The sequence below is a fragment of the Hordeum vulgare genome, chromosome 7H (genome assembly GCF_904849725.1).
Source record: "Hordeum vulgare subsp. vulgare chromosome 7H, MorexV3_pseudomolecules_assembly, whole genome shotgun sequence".
NCBI lineage: Eukaryota > Viridiplantae > Streptophyta > Magnoliopsida > Poales > Poaceae > Hordeum > Hordeum vulgare.
Genome location: NC_058524.1, coordinates 268,016,696 through 268,030,845, shown reverse-complemented (window position 1 = coordinate 268,030,845; position 14,150 = coordinate 268,016,696). Strand labels below are relative to the sequence as shown.

Here is a 14,150-nt window from a genome sequence, read left to right as displayed (position 1 = left end):
CATGGAAGCTTCTCGTAAAATAACCATTCATCGTATGATTTGATCTTGTATTTGTGATTTAGTAGTTTACAATCGTGGTTCCGACCATGTTGTTCTATTTTGATTTCATTCTCATACAAGTTAAAGTGCTTGTCTTCCACAGATCAATACATTAGTCTAACCTCTATTTCGATCAACCTCCGAGTATTATCCGTGGTATCTCGAGAATATCACGGAGCTATATAACTTCTTATGAGCTCCTCATAACCCACAAGTATAGGGGGATCGCAACAGTTTTCGAGGGTAGAGTATTCAACCCAAATTTATTGATTCGACTCAAGGGGAAGCGAAATAATATTCTCAAGTATTAGCAGTTGAGTTGTCAATTCAACCACACCTAAAAGATTTAGTGTCTACAGCAAAGTATCAGTAGCAAAGTAGGGTGATAGCACAGTAGCAACAGTAACCAGTAGCAGCAAAGTAACTGCAGCAGCAGCAGTGACAGCAGCAGCGGCAAAGTAATGTAGCATGGAGAAGTAGGAAAAACTCGTAGGCATTGGATCGGTGATGGATGATTATGCCGGATGCTATTCATCATGTAACAACTATAACACGGAGAGATATGTAACTAGCTCCCGTTCGTCAATCTAATGTAGGCATGTATTCCATATGTAGTCATACGTGCTTAGGGAAAAGAACTTGCATGACATCTATTGTCCATCACTCCCGTGGCAGCGGGGTCCTAATGGAAACTACGGGATATTAAGGTTCTCCTTTTAATAAAGAACCGGACCAACGCATTAACACTTGGTGAATACATGAACTCCTCATACTATGGTCATCTCCGGGAGTGGTTCTGGCTATTGTCACTCCGGGGTTGCCGGGTCATAACACATAGTAGGTGACTACAACTTGCAAGATAGGATCTAAAACACACATATACTGGCGACAACATACTAGGTTCAGATCTGAAATCATGGCACTCGGGCCCTAGTGACAAGCATTAAGCATGGCAAAGTAGTAGCAACATCAATCTCAGAACATAGTGGATACTAGGGATCAATCCCCGTCAAAACTAACTCGATTACATGATAGATATCATCCAACCCATCACCGTCCAGCAAGCCTACGATGAGATTACTCATGAACGGTGAAGAGCATCATGTAATTGGCAATGGAGGAAGGTTGATGATGACGATGGCGACGATCTCCCCTCTCCGGAGCCCAAAACGGACTCCAGATCTGCCCTCCAGATGAAGAACAGGAGGTGGCGGCGCCTCCGTATCATAAAACACGATGAATCCTTCTACCTGATTTTTTTCCGGACGAAACGGACTATATAGAGCTGGATTGAGAGGCGGTGGAGCATCGTTGGCTCCACAAGCCTGCCAGGCGCGGCCAGGAGGGCCACACCTGGTGGGCTTGTGGGCTCCATGCTCCACGTCCTCCACTAATTCTTGCGCCGGTATTTTTCATTAATTCCAGAAAAAAATTCCGTAATTTTTTAGGTCATTCCGAGAACTTTTATTTCTGCGCAAAAACAACACCATGTCAATTCTGCTGAAAACAGCGTTAGTCCGGGTTAGTTCCATTCAAATCATGCAAATTAGAGTCCAAAACAAGGGCAAAAGAGTTCAGAAAAGTAGATACGACAGAGACGTATCAAATCCCCCAAGCTTAAAGCCTTGCTTGTCCTCAAGCAATTCAGTTGACAAACTGAAAGAGACAAAAGAAAAACTTTGACGAACTATATTTGATCTTGTTGTTGCAACTATGTCTAACTCATAACCAGAATTTCAGCAAGATCACAAGCAAACCACATAAGCAAATGACATCTAGGTCTCACGGTAAACTCATATCAATGGCATAATCAATTAGCGAGCAAATAATAATAAGTCTCAAACGTCAACACTTCAATCAAAACAATCATGAAGCAGTACGAACAGATGGTATCTTGCTAGCTCTTTCTGAGACCGCAAAACATAAATGCAGAGCACCTTCAAAGACCAAGGGCTGACTAAACATTGTAATTCATAGCAAAGAAGATCCAGTCACAGTCATACTCAACACAGTTAAAAGCAAAGCATAAAAATGACAGAGGTGCTCTCTAATTGGTGCTTTTATAAGAGGAGGATGACTCAACAGGAACGTAAATAGACAGACCCTTCGCAGAGGGAAGCATTGATTTGCAGAGGTGCTAGAGCTCAAGCTTTGAAAACAGAGATAATAATTTTGGGTGGCATGCTTTCATTGTCAACGCAATAACTAAGAGTTCTCACGATCTTCCACGCTACACATGCTATAGGCGGTTCCCAAACAGAAAAGTAAAGTTTTGACTCCCCACCACCAATCAATCACATTCCACGACTAGCCGAATACTCGGGTGCCGTCCATACCAACATCAATCCAGGGGGGTTTTGTTTGCAATTATCTTTTCGATTTGAGCATGGAACTGGGAATTCCAATTACCGGCCCCCTTTCTCGTGAATGATAGTGAATAAACACATATCAAGGATAACACACCTAGAATGGAAGATACTGATAGCCCCCTGTCACCACATGAGCGGTTCATGCATGCAAAACAGATTATTTCTTGAAGGTTTAGACAGTGGCACATGCAAATTTACTTGGAACGGCAGGTAGATACCGCAAATAGGTAGGTATGGTGGACTCACATGGAACAACTCTGGGTTTATGGAAGTGGATGGACAAGCAGTATTCCCGCTTAGTACAAGTGAAGGCTAGCAAAAGACTGGGAAGCGACCAACTAGAGAGCGACCAACAGTCATCAAAATGCATTGAGATTAACCAACATTGAGTGCAAGTATGAGTAGGACATAAATCACCATGAACATGAACATCATAGAAGCTATGTTGATTTTGTTTCAACTACATGCGTGAACATGCGCCAAGTCAAGCCACTTGAATCATTCAAAGGAGGATACCATCCTATCATACTACATCATAGTCATCTCAAAATTCATGTGGGCATCCAAGACAAACCATTATAAGCTCCTAGCTAAGTAAGCATGGCACAAGCAACTATGATCTCTAAGTTGTCATTGCAAACATGTTTCTCTCACAACAAAGCTGAATCAGGCACGATGAGCTGGTCATATTTACAAAAACAAAATAGATCGAGTTCATACCAGCTTTTCCAGGCTCATTCACTTCATCATATATCGTCATTATTGCCTTTCACTTGCACGACCGGACGATGTGAACAATAATAAGAGTGCTCGTGCATTGGACTACACTGGAATCTGCAGGCAAACACAAAGGAGAAGATAAATTAATATGGCTCTTTAACAGATAAACAGATATGCATGCGAGAGCCACTAAACATTGTCACCATGATCTTCTACCTTGACCCAAATAAAAAGAAAACTATTTGCACGGGAAAGCTCCCAACAAGCCAAAGAAGAACAAGAAAATCTTTTTGGGTTTTCTCAAACTAGACAGACACACGAAAAGAAAACGAGAAAAAGAAAATAAACTAGCATGGATGATACAGTGGCAAAGTGTGAACACCGACGAACAAAGTGAAAGCATAAGCAAGAATGTAAAGTCGGTGAGAAAAACGTACTCCCCCAAGCTTAGGCTTTTGGCCCAAGTTGGTATACTCCCAAGGATGGTCCTGGCGACACCCAAAATCATAATGGGGGTTATACGGGAGTGCTGCAGCCACTGCCTGAATAGCTGCCTCACGGAGACGAGCAACCTTTGCCTCCCTCTCATACTCCTCTGCCTCTCCTGTGGTTATGTAGTATCTCCGTTTTACCTAAAAGTGAAAGAAAGCAGGAGCAGGAAGGGTAATATGGAAAACACGATGCCGCTTAAATATCAAACGGTATAGGAGGGATTCATCATCCCTCTCAAGGAACTGGTAGTGTGTCAAAGCGACGCGGTCAAGGAAAGCTGTATGGAGCGGGGGATCTCCTTCGTGGATGGGTACTCCAAGAAAATTTGCTATGCGAGTGGCATAAATCCCACCAAAGAAATCCCCTTCATTAGCATTATTATTCAGCCTCCTTGCTATTATAGCTCCCATGTTGAAACTTCTATCACCCGTTACTGCGCTCTTAAGGATACTAAGGTCGGGTTGTCGGGACCCCGATCCTGAGTCATAAGAACCCAGCCTGTAACACATCACATCACTTTGCGTCCTCACGCACGGTAAACTCCACGGCTGCCACCTTACCTTGGTCGGGACCGTTTGCGTCTTTTGGCTCACGCATATGAATATGTTGCTAGCATTCAAACGACAAAGAACCCGGGTCGACATGACTAGTTATAAACCCAAGCGGTACATCCGTACAGGGACAGGCATACATAACCCAACAAGGCAGGTGTCGATCAACAGCGTGTGTAGACGAGTCGTAGCAAGCTACAAGGACTCCATTACACCGCGTGACATTTCCCGAGGGGACAGACACAGCGGCAAAGAAGGATACACGCCGGTCAATCAATGTGTCTAGAGTAGTAGCAAGCTACCAAGGCCCGATAGAAGCACAAAGAGGCATTTCCCTGTAAAGAGTACTACTAAAGGCACACAACTAGATGTTGAATCCCACACATATAATGCATTTCATAACATACACACAATATGCACGATATGTGTAGATACAACATGGCATCACAACATAACTCTATGACTCAAGCTTTTATTAAGGACTCATAAGAATCAACATAGTATGATATTACAATCAGGGGTCCCGTGACCCAACACTCAAGTCATACAAACATCAAGCGGAAGCACAACATGTCTGGGTACAGACATCTACTAAAAGTGGCTGGAAGAGCCTGAAAAGCTACTACGACCCTACAAAAGGAGCCAAATCTCTGTTTGGGATTCCCAAGCTACTCCGGTCAACATTGAACACATCGCGTAGAACCTTTTAAAGAGACTAAATCCTCTCTGCAAAACATAAATAAAGCAACCGTGAGTACAAAGGTACTCAACAAGACTTACATCAGAACTATCTACATATGCATCATGTTTCAATGAAAGGATTGTGGGGTTTGATTGCAGCAAGCCAGCTTTGACTCTTGTCTAACCTGTACTACGACTACAATTCTTTCTTTGAGGTGGGATAGCGCACATGAGTCCACATATTTACCAATTCAATACACAACTATGGATCCACTCTCGTCTCCCTACGAGAAGGCCTTCCATAGCACTCACACTTATTTTGCATGTTTTCGAGTATCCATTTAAATTGTCTATGTACCACGTAATGCTTCCAAGTAGTCCATATCCGAGGACACGGCTATTCGAACAGATTGATTCACCCTGCAGGGGTATACTTCTTCAAACATGCTCTCACCACTTAGCACCATATGCACGTCATGCATCTCGGCAACCTTCAAGCAGAAGCACTAGCGTGGGTGTCGGCCACGACCGTCAACCACACAAGACCCTAGTCCAGGTTTATGGCCTATTTGAGACTGAACCCGCAAGGAAGTCCGACCGAGGTTTCCTCTACGGCCCCAAACGATGTGCGCAGGGTTCCCAACCCCACCATCCGGGTGCCACTTGGTACATCGTGCCACTGTGTATCTACCGCAGAGAAGCCTACCCCATCGGGCAGATCTAAACACGACCACCAACACTTTTGCTACAAACACCAGAAACTAATTGCAACTCCTGGACAGGGATCTAGGCAATTAATAAGCCGAGCGGGGTCATATTTCAGGGCCCAATGCATGGTAGTATCTTGTCTTGGATAACATACCCAGAACTCGGTTCTTAAGGACGGTCCCAATGAGACAACCCACCATGTACTCCTACATGGCCTCTCATCGCTACATTTACCAAATCGAATTCACACTTTTACTCTCACACTTTAGGACATGAACACAACCATTCCGATTCATCATCCAGATGGATCAGACCCGACATGACTCTAACCATAGCAGGCATTGTAAGCAAGCATGGATGAGTAAGCACAACAAGGCTCAAGAAGTTGCTACTCATGCTCAGTGGTTTCAACTATTTACTGTGACAAAATCAGGTCATGCAGAGGAATGGGTTCAACTACCGATAACATGTACAGTTGAATCGTGTTTGTCCTAATGCAGTAAAAGAGAGCAGGAGCGAGAGAGTGGGTTTATATCAATATGCTCAAGGGGGTTTGCTTGCTTGACACGTCTGAAGATAGCAATGAGTCGTCATCAATGTCAACGATCACATCGTCGGAACCATCGTCTACCGAGAGGGAACATCACCGGCAAACAAGAAAGGAACAACAATTACTTCACGGAAATACAACACTACGATGCATGATCAAGAAATGGAGATGAAATGTGACAGGGCCAATATAGCTACCATTTCTTAGGTTGAAGCTGGATTTGAATCAGGATTCAAATACCACTTCAAGCAAGGTAGTTTCCGGATACCCTTTTAATTGATTCGACGTGATGCTCAGGTATAACTTGTTTTTAACATGCATGAAGATGGCAATTTGAGGTACTGCTTTTGCTAGCTCAATGTTTGAACATAGTAATTGAAGTAGAATTCAAATAGGAATCAAATTCCAACTCCAAACTTTTTATTAAATTTACCCTAATCATCATTTTGCCTATTTGGTGTTGTTAACTTTCTCAAACCAGCATGAAAATGCCATGATCAGATTCTTTGGATTTTTCTGATCATTTTTCATATATAAAATATTTTCATTGGACTTACAGATTATTTTCTATGATTTTTAGAAGTTTTAGGCATTTTCTGGAATTTTTTCATATTAGAAAATCCTTTATTGCGTCACTGTGACGTCTCTGGTCAACAGGGGCTGCGCCAGGTCAAACCTGACCAGTGGGGTCCACTGGTCAGTGACCAGGGGCTAATCCCCGAGTTGACCAGCCCCTAACTGGGGTTTGACCCACCCTGGGGCCCACTGTCAGTGCCTATGGGGTTGTTAGTGGGTTAATTTGTCTGGCCACGACAGACCTCGCCTGAATTTCGCCGGCGACGACCAAAACAGTGGCGAGTTCTTGCCGGAGTTGATCAAACTCGTGTTACAGGCATCGGTTTTGGGCGTGGTTTAGTTCTACAGGTAGCTAGCGAAACGCCGCATCCAAAGGGGAAGGAGCTGGACCAAATGTTCACCAGAATCCACGCCGGCGACGAGGTCTGCGGCGGTTGTGACTCGGGCTTCGTCGGGCATGGGGTTGCGGGGCATAGGGAGTCCGGTTGAAGGGATCAGAAGGTTCCTGGAAGCTCCAGGAGCTCATTCCCGAGCTCAAACACGCGAGTGGGGCACCACAGCGACGACGACGACATGGCCGGCGATTTGAAGCTCTCGGCCATGGTGGGGAACGGGGCTACGGTGCGGGAGAGCGAGGGGAAAGAGAGTGGAAAGAAGTAGTGGCTCACTGCGATTCCATTTTTTGGCATCGGGGAGGTCGGGGAGGCTCGGTGGCAGCAGATCGACGGTGGCGACCGACGGACAGAGATGGGGAAGATGGTGACGATGGCGACGACAGGGGGCCTCCGGGCTTGATTCCGTTGACAAGGAGGAGCAGGGCATCGAGGCGGTCCTTCTGAGCTTCTCGGAGAGGCGAGGGGAGGCGACATGCTACGGCTACGACGGACGGCGGCTTGGTCATGGCGGCTCGGTCGTGGCGAGCAGAGGCGAGGAGGAGAGCAAGGGAGGGAATGGGGAGGCTGGCTCGATGGGGACGGCTCTTCTGAGCCTATCCCACTCACCAAGTCGGCGGGGAGGCCAGGCAGGTAGGAGGCGTGGCGCTCTCGCGAACTCGTCGTCCCCTGCTTCTCCTCTGCCTTCTCGCCAGAGGTAGAAGAGAGGGGTGCCCCTGGTGGGCTGGGCCGACTAGGTAGGCGACAGGTAAAACTTTTCTCTCTCTTTTTCTTTTTCTGTTTTATTTCTTTTACATCTGCTACATTTGTGTTAAAGAAAATAAAACAACCCAATTGGTAAAACCCTAAAAATAAATATGGGGTATATTTGGAATATTTCCAACCCCATATAATTATTTCAGCATTTTTGAGTGATTTAAAATATTTATAATTATTTTGTTTTAATATTTCAGTGGCTTTTGTTAATTGTTTAATATGTCATAATTGTTTGAAAACAAAAATGCATTTCAGAAATGTTCTTTCAACCAATTATAGAAGAATATGAACATTTTTGAAAGTCACTTTGGTTCCTTGAAAAACACTACTATTTGAATTTGTTTTGATAAATGAGTTGCTAGGGTTTTGCTAGTCCAAGTTTGACAACTTTTGGGTTTAACATGATGCATGATGATGATGTAGCTAACCACAAACAATTATTCCAGGGCTGTGACAACTCACCCCCACTAAACAAGAATCTCGTCCCGAGATTCAGGCGTAGTCGGGAAGAGGAAAAGGGGCACTAGACTATGGGAATCTTCACGATCCAATTGCTCTTCTTGAAGGTGTTGATTTATTGCATCAGGTTGATCTTGGCATCTTTGTCTTCGAGGTCTTCATCTAACGTGACGACAAGGACACGAGGACTCTACAAGACTCAATCTTTTCGAAGATCGGGCAACTCATGATCGACTCATAGAATGAGATATAGAGACGTCCCTTGAGCTGAAACACAACACTCATGACAGAAACGAGGAAGTGAGGCATATGACAAAGGGTCAATTGGTAGGCAACAATACCACGCTTAAATTAGATGGAGACGAGGGTTCAAAGTAGCGAGGATTATGTTACCCTCCATACCATAACGGGGCACCATAGGAGGGTGACTCGTAGAGTTATTCCCTTAAGTGGCAAAAAGAATTACTTTTGATACGGAGATCATTGAAACTCTTCATACCAGGGTAAGGCAATTCACAAATGATTGTTTGAAGGAATTTGAAAGAATGGCATACTCAGGTTGAAAAGAAACTAGGGTTAAAGAATAACTCGGCGAACGGAAGGCACATTCCAATTGCTACCGAGGATATAACCTAGTGTCTGAGCGTGCTCTCAAGAACTTGAGCATTACCATATTCATCAAAGTTTTACCAATATCTGTGCCAAGATCTTGGTGACACATCTTACTACTATTATGAACAGTGATGGAGGATGCCGATGCAAAGGAAGACAACACTTCCTCAGATTTCACCTTAGCTATGCCAAGGGAACGAAATCTGGTTGATCGACCGAGAGACATTTAGCACTCCGCTTCTAATGTTCTCCTTGATGTACTAGCACAACCCAATTATAGGTCATGCTTGATATCTAGCACATCAAGTATAGGACAAACTTCGGGCTCAAAGGGGATCCATGAGGAACAACTTCCAGAATAAGTCACACAAAAACCTCACGGAAGATGACTATTGGTGATGCAAGATATTATAATATCAAGTCTTCCGGCTAGGTGTGTTAGCCATTACATCACTTTATCGGGTTACATCGAGACCAATATTATAATTCTTGGGGAAAGTTCCAACCATTATAACTGCCTGAGATTCAGCTCCGGTTGGTGACACGATGCTTCAGACTCAGCACGTCTGAAAAGAAGGTTTGCAACACAAATTGACGAGATAACGTTGCGAGATTCTCAGGAAATGAACTATGGAAGACAACTCCAAACATGAGCTGGATTGCAAGACACATGTGAACACACTGCCCAAGACAATTATGAGCACATGAAAAGTCTTACAACAAACACTACCGCGTTCTGGTTTGGGAACCATCATTGCGGATATCGAAGCTATGTGCAAGTCCGTCTGGCCCTTCGGGAATAACACATAACTTCTTTTCCTTGAATAAATCAATCAGTGGCTTGGTGTGCTAGGAGATACATATGGAGTGAAGATGATCAGTCTATCAAACCATAGAATACTTCGCACTTGCATGATTGACTTGGGATGATTCCGAAGAAACAAATTAACTTTTCTCGAATTCACGGCGGCAACTTGCATCAGATGCACATGAATTAGAGGAAGACACTTCTTACACCTAACATATACCTCGTGCACGAGACACGAAGACAATGTCTACAAAGTTTCCAACACTAGCTTAATGTCCAACATAAATCATGGAACAAATGAGAATGTTGCCGATGGGCTCAACAACAATTCATCAAGATACCCATATAAATGGATTTCCACAACTATGTGAGCAAGATAATAGCATTGGTCAGATCAAAGAATACAATAGTGTAGGCTCAAGGAAAACCCTGAGTAAGACACCGTTACGAAAATCTTTGGTTCTGAGTTTGATTTGACAATAGCCCATACTCAAATCAAGATTGGACAAGATAATATATGCAACAATTGATCACACGGATCAACCGATGACAATATCATCTTTCTTCAAGACTCTCACAACAGGAAAGATATCCCTTTAAAATGAACTAAGTTTAGGCGAAGCTTTTATCTTCCAACTCTCCAAGTTGTTGTTTAGCTTAACCAACTAGCTCGGGGTATCCAACACGGATTCTTGGAGAAGATGGCTTGTAGAGAAACCAACTTGATCACGAGCTCTATCATAACTTTCAGGAAACAACCTGGTAATACTTCCGAGAAGATATTCAGAATATCACGAACCACCGATATATATTATTAAGCTCGGGAACAATCTCGCTTTTCAGGGCAAGATGATGTGATCAATAGAGCGAGGGATTGACACAATCCTGACCCATCGATCGAAAAGTGCACCATGAAACATGGACTAAGTAGCATGGTCAATCTTAGGATGACGATTCAACCACCATCACCATAAGAGTGAATTTATTGTCCATTAATGTGACAGCCCAAATGCAATCTCCCCTCCCCTTTTGTATCCTCCTTGTATGGCAACCTTGGCATGTTGGTGTGATGTGGGGTGAGCCTAACTTTGTGTCATCATTTCATGTGCATCATGCCTTCTTGCATTGCATTCTTTCCCTTTTGTTATGGTTGTGTTGATGTTGGTGTCCTTGTTGTGATGTGCAAGTGTTGTGTTGATGTGCTTAGTGATTGTTTAGGTGTGGGGGCAACAAGTGCATGTCAAAACCCACATGTTGCTCCATAAGGAGAAAACCCTTCTCTCTCTATGTTAATTTGTGGCAGGTTTAAAAGGCTTTGTTTCTCCCCTTTAAAAAAGAGATGTTCATCTTTCCCTAAAAAAAATCTTTTTCATTTTGTGGAGGCAACCCCTCTGGTTTCTACTTTATTTTCCTTTTTATTTTATTTAAAAATCAGAGCCCATTTAAATTAGATGAATATAATTTTGGACTTCTAAAAATGTACCACTTATTTTTTATAAACAGTGGCAACATTTTAAAAGCCCAGTTATATTTTTGTTTCCACCAAAACTATTTTCCTTTAGCCCCTGTGATCTGATTTTTGCTGTAATGTTTTATTGGGTAGGCCTTCTCAGTGAGAGAGGGAGCACCAAGCCCAGGTGAGTGCAATCGGTCCAGGCCTGGCTAGCGGAGCTTCTTCCTCCTCGATCACGTCAGCACGTACGAACCCCCCTGACCACCATATATCGTTTCTTCCCTCGATCAGACGGCCCCGAGCGGGTGGTGCGAGATACTTAGTAGCCCCGGACTCTCTGAAACTCTAACCCTCGCCGTTTTCCCCTCCTCCTCTCCCTCCTAGCGCCGTCGGGGCGAGTTCCCGAGCTCCACCGCACCATGGCCGGCTCGGGCAAGTGCTTGATGCGTGGTAGCCCGACGCCCCCTTCTTCCCCCTCGTGGACCAGGAGCTCGCGGGCGCCCATGGGGTTCCATTCCCGCGAGCAGCTAGCGCCAAGGACGACGGGCTCGACCTCCTCGGCGGATGGTCCTTCTTCCTCTCCGGCGAGTTCTCTGCAGCAGGACGTCATCGCGCGGCGTGTCTCCCCTCCCGCGAGCCCTCTCTATGCAACATGGGTGAGTGCAGCTCTGTTCCCCCTCCGTTTCCCTCTCTGCAGTAGGTCGACGATGTTGAGCATGGGCGCCGCCCTGCCGGAGTTGCACCGGCCGGATGCGCTAGTTGCCGCAGCTCTGCGTGCATGCGTCTTATAGGCGTAGGTTCCGCGCCTTCTATGTAGTGCCGCGAGGGACGTAGCGCATCGCGTGGATGCACGCCATATGCGCCTGCAGGCGAGTGGCTCTGGCGCGCGTCGTCGTCGCCGGCGTCTCCCTGCTCCAGCGACGGCCCATGTTTTCTTTTAAATCTGTTTTGCTCCCTTCTTAGGAAAGAATCCCCACAGTAGCGCAGTGGCATCGAGCATGTTTTCGTTCGCAGCGTCTCGGGTTCGAGACCCAGCGCCCCCCTTTTATTCTCTACGATTTTTGTTCTCCTGTGCTAGCTAGTAGAGCCTGCATATGTGCATTTCTTCCCCTGTTCCAGCAGTAATACTTCACCATCGTAGTGGCAACCGAGCCACTACAGCGCCAGTAGGTCGAGGGTTCAAGCCCCTCGCTTGCCCCTTTTATTTGGGTTTCGTTTCAATTTGTTGCGTTGTCTGCACATGTAGCATAGGTGGGTTACTCCCCTTGTTAGGGCAGTGATCCGAGCCTAGCACAGTGGTGATTGCCCTGTTGTCTTGCAAGAAGGTAGTGGGTTCGAGTCCCCCTACTCCCATGTTAGTTTTTTCCGCTTGTGTTTTTAGTTGCTTGCTGTAGTGTGCCTCTGTCAGTTGGTCCAGAGCCCACATGCCTTACTAGGGGCCCTGGTGAGAACGACCAGTGGGACCCCCTGAGGATTATATAATTTTGTTGAATAGTGTTGTGATGTATTTCCATATCTGGATATTTCAGAAGAGGTATATGCCAAATCTGGCATATCTAGAACAGCCCCTGTTCTTGTTATTAGCAGAGTTTGATCTTGTGTAGTTTTTCCTTTGCTGTTTCTGGTGTTTTTCTGCATGCATATAACGCAGTGTAATATATGGATTTGGGGTAGGAGAACCCAAGGAATCCAATGGAGATAGTCCTGCTGAAGTGTCACTTCATGATGAGGTGGCACCTGTTTACCGATGTAGGATGGTTTAAGTGCATCATTAGGGGTTGGGCATCCATGCATCATATTGGGTAGTGCATCCTGTTGTGCATGTCTGTGGTGAATATCGTGTGTTGATTCGTGTTTCCATTTGCTTTGTCTCGTTAGAGTTCCGCAAGCGTGTGGGAAAAGTGAGGATCCGTTCGACTAGGTTGGTTCGTCTGCTTCACGGAGGCATTCTTCTTCCAAGAGGGATCTCAGGCAAGATGACCATTTCCCCAGATACCATTACTATCATTGCCATGCTAGTATTACCGTTTCTATCGATTATGTCTCGTTGCCTACCACATGTTAAATATCAGCCTCTCAACCATGCCATGATAACCTTCAACCTGTTCGACCTAGCAAACCACTGATTGGCTATGTTACCGCTTGCTTAACCCTGTTGTTAGCGTTGCTAGTTGCAGGAGTAGTAGCTTTCATGTGATAACATGGGTTCCTTGTCATATCACCATTTTAATGCTATTTAAGTTAATGCACATATATACTTGGTAAAAGGTGGAAGGCTCGGCCTTTCTAGCCTGGTGTTTTGTTCCACCTTTGGCCCCTTAGTTTCGGCTACCAGAGTTATGTTGCATAATTGAGCGCTCCTAACACGATCGGGGTTGTTATGGGGACCCCCTTGATAATTCGTTTTAGATTAAAGCTGGTCTGGCAAGGCCCAACATTGGTACTACATTTGCCCAACATAATAACTTTGTAAATACTGAAAGCATAGGGCGTCATGAACCCGAGGAGTAATTTCACATAATACAGGGGGCCAGTGCTGGTCCAAAACTAGAGTCGTTTGCGGGGCAAACCCGGGGCAACTCGGGAGATTTCTATCAGGCCACCGTACGCTGTGCTTATCCGTCGTGTCCTGAGAACGAGATACGCGGCTCCTATCGGGATCGTCGACACGCCGGGTGGCCTATCGGGATTCCGGTGATGCTTTGGGTAATCTCAGAGTTGAGGTTTCCCACTAAGGAGTCCGACGAGATCGCGAGTGCGTGATCTAGGATTTCTTTGCGGCTTGTGGTAATTTGTGATGGATTAGTTGGAGCACCCCTGCAGGGTTAAATCTTTTCGGAAAGCCGTGCCCGCGGTTATGTGGCAACGTGGAAACTTTGTTTAACACTGGTTCTAGATAACTTGAAGTAACTTAATTAAAATATGCCAACGGTGTGCGTAACCGTGCTTGTCTCTTTCGTGAGTTCCTTCTCCGATCAAGGACA

General features: G+C 45.2%; 1 pseudogene; it reads left to right on the top strand.

Moving 5' to 3' along the window:
* Nucleotides 1–11,572: 11,572 nt before the first annotated feature.
* On the top strand, nucleotides 11,573–12,114 carry LOC123410995 (annotated as a pseudogene).
* The last annotated feature ends 2,036 nt before the right edge of the window (nucleotides 12,115–14,150 follow it).